This window comes from Neofelis nebulosa, chromosome 5 (assembly GCF_028018385.1).
Source record: "Neofelis nebulosa isolate mNeoNeb1 chromosome 5, mNeoNeb1.pri, whole genome shotgun sequence".
In the NCBI taxonomy this organism is placed as follows: Eukaryota; Metazoa; Chordata; class Mammalia; order Carnivora; family Felidae; genus Neofelis; species Neofelis nebulosa.
In genome coordinates this window covers 87656826-87672356 of record NC_080786.1, presented here as the reverse complement: position 1 = coordinate 87672356, position 15531 = coordinate 87656826, and the positions used below count along the sequence as shown (strand labels likewise).

The 15531-nt window shown below is 44.8% G+C and overlaps 1 protein-coding gene across 3 annotated transcripts in view; it reads right to left on the bottom strand.

Moving 5' to 3' along the window:
- TNK2 (tyrosine kinase non receptor 2) overlaps positions 1–10127 on the bottom strand; it is a 46842-nt gene extending 36715 nt beyond the window's left edge. For 2 of the 3 annotated variants that reach the window (XM_058731012.1, XM_058731025.1), the window contains exon 1: positions 9770–10127. The gene's annotated coding sequence lies outside the window, so the exon portion shown is untranslated. The remainder of the gene's footprint in view (positions 1–9769) is intronic. The other variant, XM_058731024.1, reaches the window with a different exon arrangement.
- Positions 10128–15531: the final 5404 nt, after the last annotated feature.

Here is a 15531-nt window from a genome sequence, read left to right as displayed (position 1 = left end):
TAATCTCCCACCCATACACCCTCCTCCTTCAGGAAGCTACTAAAGGACAGACTCTACCAAAACTAGAGAGTAAACCAACAAAGGAGAAGACATGGGATGCAGGAGATCCAACACAGAAGAGCAGTGAAGGAGATGCCCAGATGCTGAAAGGAGGTTCCAACAGGATGGCTAAGCACCTGTGATAGACACCAACCAGACCACGTTGCTTCAGGGCACAAGGCTCTGAAAGAGACTTCTTCAGAAAGATAAATTTGATAGAATACCTGATGGAACTGACATCTTGAGAAACTTAGACAGCTACTGGAATTTGGCTAATTGAAAGGTGCACAGAAAACTAAGCAAACAAACAAAAGCAACTCCAGGAAGAACAAAAAGTTGTGCAGGAAAGGAAAAGTCATCACAATTTACTATACCATAACAATAAACACAGACAGTAGAGTGAAGAGACTGAAGGATGGGAAGTGTAGAAGGGTAGCAATGGGGGAATTAAATTCAAATTCTCATCTTTGGCCAAGATGGAATAATAAGGATCAGATTTGCTCTCCTGACTGCAACAACAAAAAATTGGACAAAATATACAAAATGGTTTTGAAAATACCAGATATAAGGGAACTAAAGACAGTGATACCTGTGAGTCAGGAAATAAAAGATGTCAGCCCTATGGTTGAGTTTCCAGGCTACAGCACAGAGAAGGGAAACTGTCAGACCCCAAAAGACTCCAGGAGTTGAGGAGATGGAGCTTAGAGTTTGGGGAGTCTTGGGGGGCCGGAGTTCACAGAACAGAGCAGCAAAGAAGAGAGAGTACCACAGAAGTCTATAAAGGGTTCCCCTCAAGTATTTAGCTGAGCACTAATCATCTATGTGAATGTGTAGAAACTACCCAAGGGTAGGGAAAATAACCACCCAAAAGGATTAGAAGTAACAATGCCTGGTGCTCCCAAGGCTGGGAAAAGTGCCTGTTCCCACCAGCCAAACTGGAAAAGGTAGGCACTGGGTACAATTCACAGATGGGTCTTGCCTCAGCAGGAAAATTAGTAGCCTTAGATTGAACATGGCTCTGGTCCTAACAACTCTTAAAAACAAGACAAAAGATAATCAAACTGTTTCCAAGTCACTGCATCCTAGAATAAAGCTCAAGAATAGTTATAAGAATACAAAAGTATCCAGCAACCAACCAGGTAAAATTAACATTGTCTGGCATCCAATAAAAAATTATCAGGCATGCCAAAAGCCAGGAACTAGGACCTATAATAAGGAGATAAAGCAATTAATCAAAACCAACTCAGAACTAACACAAATGGCAGAATTAGCAAGGACATTAAAATAATTAAACATTAAAACAGTTATTAAAACTATTATTACTATAAAACTATATAGCTATTAAAAATATTTTTTTAAGGGGCACCTGGATGGCTCAGTCAGTTGGGCATCCAACTTCAGCTCAAGTCATGATCTCAAAGCTTGTGAGTTTGAGCCCTGCATCAGGCTCTGTGCTGACAGCTCAGAGCCTGGAGGCTGCTTCAGATTCTGTGCCTCTCTCTCTCTCTCTGCCCCTCCCCACTTGCACTCTCTCTCTCTCTCTCTCTCTCTCTCTCTCAAAAATAAATAAAGATTTTTAAAAATTTAAACATATATTTTTAAAAAGAATATAACTGAACTTTTAGAATAAAAACTACATTGCATGAGATGAAAAAAATAAACTGAATGCAATTAAAGGTGATTAGATACTGCAGAAGAAAAACCTGGTGAACCTGAAGACACAGTAATAGAAATGATCTGAAATTAACTCCAGAGAAGAAAAAAAAATCTTTTTTAAATAAACAAAGCATCTGCTCCTGAAACAATATTGCACTGTATGTTAACTAAATAGAATTTAAATAAAAATTTAAAAAGAGAAAAAAAAAATTTTTTTTAAATAGGGGGGACACCTGGGTGGCTCAATCAGTTAAACATCTGACTTCAGCTCAGGTCATGAATTTACGGATCATAGGTTCGAGCCCCATGTCAGGCTCTGTGCTGACAGCTCAGAGCCTAGAGCCAACTTCAGATTCTGTGTCTACCTCTCTCTCTCTGCCCCTCCCCTGCTCATTCTCTCTCTCTCAAAATAAATATTAAATTTTAAAAAATTTAAGAGAAAAAATAAATGAACAAAGCGGCTGTGAGCAGTGGGACAATTTCAAGTGGCCTAACATTTGTATTGTTGGAGTTCCCTGAGGAAAGGAGAGAGAGCTGGAAACAGAAAAAAATATTTGAAGAAATAATGGCCTAAATATTTCCACATTTAAGATTATAAGCCCACAGATTCAAAAAGTTCAATGAACTCCAAGCACAAGACACATGAAGAAAACTATACCAACATACCTCATAATCAAATTGCTCAAAATCAGTGATAAAGAGAAAATCTTAAAATGTAGCTGGGGAGGGTGAGGAAGACATGTTATAGACAGGGAGCAAAGATACAGATGACAGCAGAGGGGGCGCCTGGCTGGCTCAGCTGGGAAAGCATGCAACTTTTGATCTCAGGTGGTGAGAGCCCCATGAAGGGCACACAGAGCTTACTTAAAAAAAAAAAAAAATGACAACCGATTTCCTGCAGAAATGAAAATGAGAAGACAGTGGCACAACATCATTAAAGTACTGAAAGAATAAACTAATGAAATGGAATTCTAGTCCAATGAAAATATCTTTTTAAAATAAAAGCTAAATAAACTTAAGCATACAAAAGCTGAAAGAATTCATCACCAACCTGCATTACCATAAATGTCAAAAGAAGTCCTTCAGACAGAAGGAAAATAATACCATATAGAAATATGGATCTATGCAAAGAATGAAGCACTGGAAATAGCAACTACAGGGGTAGACACTTAAGACATTTTTATTATGTACATTACTTTAAAAAATAAATTGTTTAAACACAAATAATACCAAATAGTGTGGTTTACAACGTGTGTAAGAATAATTTCTGAATAATAGCGTAAGAGGAGAGAAATAAAAATATAAGTTTTTATACTATTATCACTTGAAGGCAGACTGTGATTAAAGATGTGTATTATGAATCCTGGGGCACCTGGGTGGCTCAGTCAGTTAGGCTTCTGACTTCAGGTTATGTCATGATCTCACGGTTTGTGACTTCAAGCCCCACATCAGGCTGTCTGCTGTCAGCACAGAGCCTGCTTTGGATCCTCTGTACCCCCCTTTCTCTGCCCTTCCCCTGCTCACTCTGTCAAAAATAAACATTTAAAAAATTATTTAAAATAAAGATGTATATATTATGAGTCCCATAGCCAGTACAAGGAAAGAAAACTATCCTCATAAACACAGATGCAAAATTCCTAACAAATTCTCTAGCAAACAGAATTCAACAATACATATAAAGAATAACACACCATGACGAAGTGGAGTTCGTCTAAGGAACGCAAGGTTGGTTTAACATTTGAAAATCAGGGGTGCCTGGTGGCTCAGTTGGTTAAGTGACTGACTTCAGCTCAGGTCATGATCTCAGGGTGCGTGAATTCGAACCCTACATCAAGCTCAAGCTCACTGCTGCCAGTGCAGAGCCTGCTTCAAATCCTCTGCCCTGCCCCCCCTCTGCCCCTCCCCTGCTCTTTCTCTCTTTCTCTCTCTCAAATATAAGCATTTAAAAAACAAACAAAAATTTGAAAATCAATGTAATTCAACATATTAACAAACTAAAACAAAAAAATCCCATAGTCACAGAAAAAATTTTTTGTTTGTTTGTTTGTTTATTTATTTATTTATTTATTTATTTTAACGTTTATTTATTTTTGAGACAGAGAGAGACAGAGCATGAACGGGGGAGGGTCAGAGAGAGGGAGACACAGAATCTGAAACAGGCTCCAGGCTCTGAGCTGTCAGCACAGAGCCTGACGCGGGGCTCAAACTCACGGACCGCGAGATCATGACCTGAGCCGAAGTCGGCCGCTTAACCGACTGAGCCACCCAGGCGCCCCCAGAAAAAACATTTGACAAAGTCCGACATCCATTCCTATTAAAAATCTCAGGACCTTCTGGGTGGCTCAGTGGGTTATGCATCCGACTTCGGCTCAGGTCATGATCTCGCGGTCCGTGAGTTCGAGCCCCTTGTCAGGCCTATGCTGACAGCTCAAAGCCTGTAGCCTTCTTCTGATTTTGTGTCTCCCTCTCTCTGCCCCTCCCCTGCTCGTGCTCTCAACTCTCTCTCTCAAATAAACGTTAAAAAAAATTTTTTTAATAAAAAATTTAAAAATCTCAGTAAAATAGGAACAGAGGGAGTTTCTTCAACTTAATAAAGATCATATATGAAAAACCTACAGCTAATATCATGCATAATGGTGAAAAGACTGAAGGAGCAAGTAACCCCTCTTCTACTGAACTTTATACCAGAAGATATAGCCAGTGCAATTAGACAAGAAAAACAAGTAATTATCAGGCATAAAGATCAGAAAAAAAGAAGTAAAACTGTCTTTATTAACAAATGACATGACAGTCTATGTATAAAATCCAATGGAAGCTACAAAAAGCTACTAGAATACATTTATCGAGGTGGTACGATTCAAGATTAATATACAAAAATCAATTGGGTTTACATATATATATATATATATATATACACACACACACACTAACAACAATAGGAAATAGAAATTTAAAAACAATACCATTTTATAGCAGCATTATTGACGACAGCCAAAAGGTGGGAAACAACCACCAGATGAATAAACAAAATGTAGCACATTCATACAATGGGTTATTACTTAGCCTTAAAAAAGAAGTAAATTCTAACACATGCCGCAACATGGACGAACTCCAAATACATTATGTATGGTAAGTGAAAAAAGCCATTCACCAAGGGACAAATACTGCATGATTCTACTCCTATGAGGTATTTAGAATAGCCAAATTCATATAAAGTAGAATGTGGTTCCAAGGACTAGGGTGGAGAGGGTATGGAGAGCTATTGTTTAATAGGTACAGAGTTTTAATTTTGCAAGATTAAAAAGTTCTGGAGATGGATGGTGGTGATAGTTGCAATGTAAATGTACCTAACACTACTGAACCATACCCTGAAAGATGGTTAAGATGGTAAATTTTATGTTATATATATTTTACCAAAATTAAGATAAAAAAGTAAGAAAGCCAAATACCATTTACATAGCATCAAAAAAAATACATCATACTTAAGTATATATCTGACAAAACACATGAAAAATCTGTATACTTAAACTAGAGAACACTGGTGAAATTCTTAAAAGTCCATATACAGACATATATATTGTTTATGGGTCAGAAGGTTTATTATTGCTAAGATAATGGACATTTCCCCCAAAATGATCTACAGATTCAATGCAATCCCAATCAAAATCCCATGAGCCTTCCTTATAGAAATTATCCCCAAATTGATTCTAAAATGCATGTGGAAGTGCAAAGAAGCTGGAATAACTAAAGCAATTTTGAAAAGAACAAGGTTTAGGGGCGCCTGGGTGGCGCAGTCGGTTGGGCGTCCGACTTCAGCCAGGTCACGATCTCACGGTCCGTGAGTTCGAGCCCCGCGTCAGGCTCTGGGCTGATGGCTCAGAGCCTGGAGCCTGTTTCCGATTCTGTGTCTCCCTCTCTCTGCCCCTCCCCCGTTCATGCTCTGTCTCTCTCTGTCCCAAAAATAAATAAACGTTGAAAAAAAAATTTAAAAAAAAAAAAAAAAAAAGAAAAGAACAAGGTTCAAGGTTTTACCCTGATTTCAAGACTTACTATAAATCTACAATAATCAAGATAGTGTGGTATTAGGATAAAGATAGACAAAATGACCAATGAAGCAAGAGAGCCCAGATTGTATCTACACATATACAGACAATTGATATTTTTACAAAGGTGCAAAGGCAATTCCATGGAAGGACACGTTTTTTCAACAAATGGTGCTGGAATAGTTGGATCTCCACAAGCAAAAAAGATGAACTTCAATTCATTCCTTGCACCATACACAAGAATTAACCCAAAATGGATCATTAAACCTAAATGTAAAACCTAAAAATCATTTCTAGAAGGGGGAAGGTGGTAGAGCATGAGACTCTTGATCTCAGGGTTGTGAGTGCGCACCCCACATTGCACACAGAGATTACTTAAAAATAAAATTGTTTTAAGAATAAATAAATAAAATGTCTAGAAGAAAAATAGGAGAAAACCATTGTGCTTTGGGTTAGGCAAAGATTTCTTAGACGTGACACCAAAAGCATAAACCACAAAAAAAAGAGGTTGTTAAACTGGAGTTCATTAAAATTTTAAATTTCTGCTCATCAAAAAAGGCACCGTAAGGAAAATTAAAATGTAAGCCAAAGATGGAAGGAAATATTTGCAAATCAAACATATATCCAATCTCAACATATTCAATAAAGGATCTGTATGCAGAATATATAAAGAACTCATAAAACTCAATACAAAAAAAAAACACTCACAATTAAAAAATGGGTAAACAATTTGAACAGACATATCACCAGATATACAAATGGCAAATAAGTACATGAAAAGATGCTCAGTAACATTAGTCATTAGGGAAATACAAATTAAAATCAAGGAGATAACCACTGTAGACCTATTCGAAGGTCTAAAATTAAAGAAACTGGGGCACATGGGTGGCTCAGTCGGTTGAGCATCTGACTTCAGCTCAGGTCACAGTCTCAAGGTTCATGAGTTTGAGCCCAGCATCAGGCTTGCTACATTCAGGGCAGAGCCCACTTTGAATCCTCTGTCCGCCTCTCTTTCTCTGCTCCTCCCCGGCTCGCTCTCTGTGTCTGTCTCTCTCTCTCTCAAAAATGAATAAACATTAAAAAAAAATAAAAGCTAAATTAAATTAAAGAGACTGACCATACCAAGTGCTGACAAAGAGGTGGAAGAATTTGAACTTTCATATACAACTAGTAGGTATGTAAAAAAGTTTTTTTAATGTTTATTTTTGAAAGAGAGAGAGAGAGAGAGACAGACAGAGTGTGAGCGGGGTTGGGGCAGAGAGAGAGGGAGACACGTAATCTGAAGCAGGCTCCAAGGTCTGAGCTGTCAGCACAGAGCCCAATGTGGGGCTCCAACTCACTAACTGCGAGATCATGACCTGAGCCAAAGTCAGAAGCTTAACTGACTGAGCCACCCAGGCGCCCTACAACTAGTAGGTATGTAATGTAAGACAACCACTTTGGAAAAAAGTCTGGCAATTTCCTTAAAAGTTAAATGTATACCTACCATATGATTCACAATTCCAGTCCTAAGGATTTACCCAAGAGAAATAAAATAGTGTGTCCATAGAAAAACTTACACAAATGTTCACAGTAGTTTTATTTGTAATAACCAAAAACTAAAAACAACCCATCATCAGGTGAATGGATAAACTGTGGCATATATGTGTAATGGAATGCTACTCAGCAATAAAAAATGAGCTACTGAAGTTTACACAACATGCATGAATCTCAAAATAATTATGCTGAAGAAAAAAAAAAAAAGCCAGGCAAAAAAGGACACATGCTGTCTGATTTCATTTCCATAAAATTCTAGGTAACGTGAACTAATGTATGGTGACAGAAAGCAGACCAGTCTGTTGCCTGGGGAAAAGGCATGGCAAAGGAGGGGCGGGAAGAAGGAATTAGGAAGGGGCATAAAGAACTATGGTGGGGGGGTGGTGGTTGGGAATAATAGGTATGTTCATTATCTTGACTGTGGTGGTGGTTTTACAAATATATTCATACGTTAAAACCTACTGTTTTTTTTTTTTTTTAATTTAAAAAAAAATTTTTTTTTCAACGTTTTTTATTTATTTTTGGGACAGAGAGAGACAAAGCATGAACGGGGCAGGGGCAGAGAGAGAGGGAGACACAGAATCGGAAACAGGCTCCAGGCTCCGAGCCATCAGCCCAGAGCCTGACGCGGGGCTCGAACTCACGGACCGCGAGATCGTGACCTGGCTGAAGTCGGACACCCAACCGACTGCGCCACCCAGGCGCCCCAAAACCTACTGTTTTAAATATGTTCCATTCATTGTATATCATTACACCTCAATAAAGCCACTATTAAAAACAAAAAGAATAACCACTTCCTTCTCCAGAATAAAGCACAGGACAGGGGATAATTGTGAATTTAGGGACCAGAGGAAAAGGTCTGGGAGCACAGACACCTCCTCCCCAACATCTGCCAGCAGGGGTCCCGGGAAAGTGGGCACCAAACTGCCAAAGAGGGAACTGAGCCCTCTGGTCTCAGGACAGTGTAAGGAAAACCATGGCCCACTGCACAGAAACTGAAGCCCAGAGACATTATCTTTCCCCAGGAGGTTACACAGGTAGTAGATGGTCTAAACCCAGAACTGTCAAAGTGCTTCTCTTCATCTACCACAAATTCAAAAAAGTTGACCTGAAACAGGATAAAGGTATATGCTTATGTCTATGTGTTTAGAACAGACAAATCTCTCCATTGGCTCCAGAGAGCCAGAACCAGTTTGGACATCCCAGAAGAGCCAGGCACCGTGGACACAGCAGCTGAACTTCCGGTGCATGAGTGTTTGGGGTAGCAGTGTGACAGGCAGGCGTGGGACGAAGCTGACAGTCAGTTTGGGGTTTGCATGAGGAGCAGACTAACCGGCTCCTCCAGCATAGTCCCAGGAGCTGCCTGCCTATGGCTCTGCTGCCCCAGCCACCACCACCACCACTCCCCCTGTCCAGACTAGAGAGGACTATCTCCACCCACTCTGGTTTAGACAAGTGGCTGGGGCCACCTGACTCAGACATAGGACCCAGCTAAGGCAAGCAGCAACTCTGTACCCACCCCAACGTGAGGGCCATAGGAGCAGGAACTTACAAGTGCCAAGTAAGAGGTGAACAACCCTAGGAGGATGAGGCCCATAAACTGGCCAACCAATCCCCTATGGGCCAGGAATGAGTAGGCCTGGCACTTGGGCCACCGGGGAGTCAACAGGAAGCCAAATCTAGTCCCCACCCTGTAAGCCCCACCTCTAGGCTGCGACAGGAGCTGGCCTTGGCTGGTACAGAACCTATGATGCCACAGCTGTCCACCTCCATGGGGTGGGGCTGAGCTCTGGGCCACAGAGAATGCCCAGAGTCCAGTAGTACAAACACCCTCTCCTCAAAGTGTCCCTTTCAAATTAGAGGCCTAGAGCCCACACCCAGACAGAAGGCCTCACCAGTAGTCCTCTGCCCTGCTACCCCTATTCATCCTTGGCTCTGAGCCCTCGATTATTAATCAGCTGTGACAAGAAGGTGTGGCGGGAGCAGGTCAGGCTCGTGCTCAAGTCACTGGCAGCCACACTCACATCACATGGCTAACAGGGTTACTAGATAAAGTCCGGTTAATGCAATGCTGTCCCTTCCCTTTTTTGGAATCTGTTTTGAGGACCTGAGAAAACCTGTGCTGATTGCACCATCCCAGCCCTGGCACGGAGGCACTCCTATCTCCAGGGGCAGACTGATGGAGGGGTGACTACCTCCTCCGCAACCTCGGCCTAGGGCTACCCCTCTCTGCCTTCTGTCCAGGCCTGGTAGCCTCGCAGTCTCACCTCCAGTCTAGACTCTAAGGAAATGCCCCATCACTCTAGTTGGCATTTTTAGTACTGGGGGGAGGGGTCCTGCCTCGCTGTTGAAATTGCACTGCTTCCTTCCTCCCCAGGTTTAAACACAGCAAAGTGAACAAGAGCAGTTTGGAGACCACCCTCTCCTGAAATAACTGCAGCCCCCTGCTTCAAAACACACCAACTCCCGCTGGGAAGGGAACTGGGTTTCCTTACCTGCTGCCTTCGGCTGCCTCCCTGCAGACACAGTTTCGATGATGTCCAGACTGAGGTGGCAGAAGAGGATCCAGCAGGACACACCGCCCGCTCTGGGGCAGTGGCTTCCAATGCTCCAATCCCCAAACCCCTACATCTTGCGCTCACCACGGCCCTTGAGCGATCCGGGCGCTGGGCAGCCGGCCTGTAGGTTACCACCTCCTCCTCCGCCGGCGCCTCCGGATCCTGTGCCCCTCGGGGGGCCCCTCTCCCTCCTGGGACCCCTTCCCGTCCAGGTATGTCTCCTGGACAGCCCGCACCACCTGTCCTTCTTGCACCCCGGGCAACCAATTTGCTTCTTGCACCCCCAGGCGCCCCTCCCCCTCAGGCCCCTGGGGCCCCACAGGCCTGGCCCTCCCCACCAGCTCGAGTCTCTCGCGGCGTGTCGGTGCCGCTCCCAGGACCACTGCCTCCCGCCTGAGGTGCCCGCAGCTCTCCCAGTGCTGAGCCCCCGGCTCCCCGGAACTTTCGAGCCCCTCCCCGCTCTCCCAGGTACGGTCCCCGAACTCGGAGAGCGGCTCGGGCTGCTGCAGCAGCCTACGTGGGCTCCCCTCCCCCTGTTCCTGCACCCCGGCGCGGGCCTCCCCACGCTCCTGCACTGCGGGGCTGCCTCCCCCCTTCTCCTGGTACTGCTTGCGGGGCCCCAACCCCTCCTCCTGCACCACAGGCCAGCCCGCCGAGCCCGTCCACGGCGGCGGGCGCCTCCAGTCCGCGCCGTCCGGCGGACCCCACACCACCCCCAGGCTGGGCTCGTGGCCACGGCCGCCCCGCTCCTGCACCCCCGGGCCCACCCCGCCCTCCTCCTGCACGGCCGGACCCACGCCCCCCTGCTCCTCCACGCCGAGCTTCAGCCCGCGGAGCAGCTGCGGGCCCCAGCTGAGAACTCCGACCCGCTGCGGCTGCTGCTCCGGCAGCGCCGGACTGAGTCCGCCGCGCTCCTCCTGCGCTCCCCGCTCGGGGCCCCTCGCCGGCACTGCCCAGCGCACTCGCCTGCCCCCAAGAGGCCGCGCGGTCCCACCCCTCCAGATGGTGCTGCCCTCGGCGCCCGCTTACACCGCCCCCTGCCCGGCTCCTTCCGCCCCGTCCCCCTGGGGAGGGGGCTGCAGGCTGGCCTTCCCGCGGGTTCCGCGGCCACCCCACGTCCCAGTCCCGCCTCCCCGCCCTAGCCTCCCGGCGTCGACGTCCGCCCGCCGGGCGCCGCGCCCAGCGCCGGCCCCCGCAGGTGCTGCGGCCCCGCGCGCCGGCTCTGGAGCCAGGAACGCCCGCCCTCCCGCCTGAGTTCCTGGAGCCCGCCTGCGCCTGCGCCGCCCCAGGGGGGCGGAGTCCAGCAGGGTTGGCCCGCCCTCTTAAGGAGCCAGGTCCCGCTAGCTCCTCCCCTCTCTCCTCTCTTCAGTCCCACTACCCATCCTCCTGCTTTACTCTCCAGAATCTCCCCACCCCAGGCACACCTTGCGCCTTCCTGTGTGTCTACCAGAGGAGAGACGAAGTCGAAGGCAGGGAGTTACACTGAGACTGTGCAGTTAACTGGGCCCAGTGGAGGAGCACTGAAACAGGAGTCTCGAATTCTCAGTAGCAGCAGTTCAGCAGCTGCTCACTTACCACGTGACAGTGTAAAAAGTCACTTCCATCTGGTCTCAGTTGCTTTGTTTCTAAAATGAGGAGGTTGGATTGGAAAGTTTCCAAGGCCACAATCCAGTGAGTGTTTGCAGAAGTGGACTTGAGTCATAATCTCTCAGCAGCAGCAGCCCAGAGGCCTGGGAACCCGGGCCACCCCCATCCTTTCTGTGGGGCCAAAGGAGGACATTTCAACAAGGGAGAGGTGGTTTCAGACCTGTGACACTTTCTGCTGGGAACACAGGCATAAACAGTCCCAGGTAAAGGGGGCCTTCCTCCCTCCTGCACCGCTCTCGTTCTTGGGTGCTTTCCTCCCTGTACCCACAAAGAAGGAGAAAATTCAGAGCTCCTCCTCCCATTGATAGAGCAACTATCACACCCAGATCCTAGCTAGTTGGAGGCAGCCTTGAGGCATGGTGCTTAGAACCCAAAGGTTTAAGGCCAGTTGGCACTGTTACTGACTACCTCATCTATGAAATGGGTACGATAATAAAACAAGTCCAGAGAGAATTGTCCCAAGGATCAGACATCAAAGAACTGTGTAAGGATGACTCTTTCTGCACCCCTGTTGTCCAGCATTGAGCCCAAGGGCCCTGGCGGGAGGTGGGGGAAGCAGTAGGGCAGATCGGGATGGGTTAGAGACACCTAAGGGGGGGCTGGACTGGGTGGATTTGGGTCTTGGTGTCTTGCCTTATGAGATAGGCTGGGCATCTTTCCACTAAATCATTTGGTAACAGTGTGTGTAGCAGCTTACCTTCATCAGGAAGCCAGAGCATGGGATGAATGCACCCTACCTGGTCCAAGGGAGGGTCTAGGGCAGGCAGGACTCCTGACGCCACCTCTGGGTTCAGCCAAGTTCCCCCTTGCTGCCTGATCTCAGAGGAAAAAGTCAGGGAGAAGGAATCTGAGGGGAGTCCTCTCCCAAGCTCCTTTACACTACATCGGTAATGACAATTGCTAAGGTTTATGGAGACTTCCTATGGGTAAGGCCTTGCATTTGGCATGTATTCTCATCTACCGGCCACCACAATCAAATGATGTTACATATTACCATCCTCATTTTAAAGATGGACTTTACATTGTTAAATAACTTGCCCCAGGTCATACAGCTGGTGGCATTAAAACCAGGATTCAGATCCAGTTTTTGACTCCAAAGTCTGCCCTATACCACTGATGCACAACAAAGCAATGCCAAACCCAGGAGCCTTACTTTGGGATGTATACAGTCTGACTAAATTTGGGAGTCAGTAGATACAAACAACTGATTTGGAGCAAGCTTTCTGCCTGTAAATCAAGCTCCACATCAAAGCAAAGAATCAAAGCACTTGTATCCTGGTCAGTCCTGCTAGGTGATTTTCTTAAGGGAGCCCAAGTCCCCATTCTTCCACCTCCCCTCCACCTGCCCACAAGAGCCAGATCCATCCTGCTTACATGCTTAGTGCAAGGTTATCTGGAGCTTTAGTTTCACAGAAAAGCTTCCTCCATCCTTTTTAGTCCCAACTCTTGGACTCTCTCCACCACCACGCTGAGCACCAGGGACTATGCTGAGAGAGGTCCCTCAGGCTGTCTGTCTCCCCTGCATTGTTCTGTGAGTCCAGTACTATCGCCTAGAGACACCTAGGAAGACGGCTCTGCCCTCAGGGAGCTGACAGCATATTAGAGGAAATGAGACACAGTCTAGAAGCATAAGGCTCAGGAGCTTAAAGGTGGCTGTGGGGATAAACCCCAACCCTTTAACGTGCCTGTACCAGTCTCTTCCCAGATCTGGAACTTGAGGAAGGTTGCCCACAGCAGAGTGACTGCAGGGAGAAGGGCTTGTCAGGTCTAGTTCTAAATGGAGGCGAACCAAGCTGCTTGAGGGAGGTTTGTGGGGTGCCCTTAAGAATCCCCACCTCGAGATGACTGCACTGCAGGGTATACAGGAGGACAAGGAAGGTGGTGACGGGGCAGCCTGGCTCATACCAGCAAGCAAGTGCTCAGCGAAGAGTGGTGAATGTTGCTGAGTGATTGGGCTGAAGGGTTTTTGTTCTGTTTTGTTTTGTTTTTTTATAGAGCAATGTTTTTTTAAACTACTGTTGCAACCTATGCATAGGAGGTGAACTGAATTCAGTAGGTTTTAACTGGCTTTTTTTTAAGTGGAAGAGGACAATAATGCAATAGAAAATATGAGAATGTAATTTTTTTGAACTTTTAATTAAAGTATGACATACATCAAGAGAAGTGCAAACACGTGCACATTTTACAAAGTGAAGGTACCTAGCACCCAGATCAGAAAACAGGACGTAACCAGCATCTAGAAGCACTTCCAAATTTAATTTTTATTTTATTTATTTTTTAAAAAAACAAAACAGACGATATTCTTTTATTAAAATACAGTAAAATTAGAAAATAGGAAAAAAGTCAGAAACCAAAGTTTCTTCTACCTAGAAATGTAAAGTTTATTAAACAATTTTTGTGTCAAAGAGAAAATACAGAATTTTTTCAATATTTTATTAAAATTATTTTATTTTATTTTATTTTATTTTTCATCATGAGTGTACTCTTTAATCCCCATCCCCTATTTCTCCCATCTCCCTACATCCCCTCTGGTAACCATCTGTTTATTCTCTATAGTTAAGAGTCTGTTTCTTGGTTTGTCTCTCTTTTTTTTTTTTCCTTTGCTTGTTTGTTTTGTTTCTTAAATTCCACATATGAGTGAGGTCATTTAGTATTCATCTTTCTCTGAATGACTTATTTTGCTTAGCATTATACTCTCTAGCCCTATCCATATTGGTTTTGATTTTATTTTATATTTTTTTTTAATTTACATTCAAATTAGTTAGCATATAGTGAAACAATGATTTCAGGAGTAGATTCCTTAATGCCCCTTACCCATTTAGCCCATCCCCCCTCCCACAACCCCTCCAGTAACCCTCAGTTTGTTCTCCATATTTAGAGTCTCTTATGGTCTGTCCCCGTCCCTGTTTTTATATTGTTTTTGTTTCCCTTCCCTTATGTTCATCTGTTTTGTCTCTTAAAGTCCTCATATGGTGAAGTCATATGATTTTTGCCTCTGACTAATTTGACTTAGCATAATACCCTCCAGTTCCATCCATGTAGTTGCAAATGGCAAGATTTCATTCTTTTTGATTGCCGAATAATACTCCATTGTATATATATACCACATCTTCTTTATCCATTCATCCATCGATGGACATTTGGGCTCTTTCCATACTTTGGCTATTGTTAATGGTGCTGCTATAAACATGGGGGTGCATGTGTCCCTTCGAAACAGCACACCTGTATCCCGTGGATAAATGCCTAGTAGTGCAATTGCTGGGTCGTAGGGTATTTCCATTTTTAGTTTTTTGAGGAACCTCCATACTGTTTTCCAGAGTGGCTGCACCAGCTTGCATTTCCACAAATTTAATTTTTAAATAACTGTTATATTAATCTAGCATACCCTTCATATTCATGACTTCTTAACTTTCTGACAACCCTCCTCCCCGCTCCCAACACATAGAATGTGAACTCCACAAGGACAGAGGTTTTTGTCTGCGAGCAGATTGGCACAGACACCTACGACACTGCCTAGTAGGTGCCAGAAATGTATATTGAATGAATGAGAGTGCATCACAGCTAATAAAGGTATTGTGTTTGTGACATTTTTGTTTCATTATACGTGCATATGTGCTCTGCTTCTTGATATACAACCTGTTTCTTTCTGTAGGTCACACTCAAAACTTTCTGCTCCCAAAGCCCACTGCTCCAGCTTGAGAAAGTTGTGGAGGCTCCGATTCAGGCCAGGTAATGAGCATGGGTGAAGCAGAACAATATACTGATTATATCAGTGCTTCTCAAACTCCAGTGTGCAATTGAATGAGCTGGGGATCTTCTTGAAATGCAGATTCTGATTCAGCAGGTTTGGAAGGGGATGCTAAGACCTACATTCCTATCAAGCGTCTACACTTTGAGCAGCAAGGCCTTGGACCCAGAGAGTCTCAATTACGCTGCACATAAGAATCACATGAGAAGCTTTTAAAAACAATGATGCCCAGGCCCCACCCCAGAATAATTAAATTGGAAATAAACCAATTTGCAAACAAACCAATTTGAAAAAGGGCAGAAGA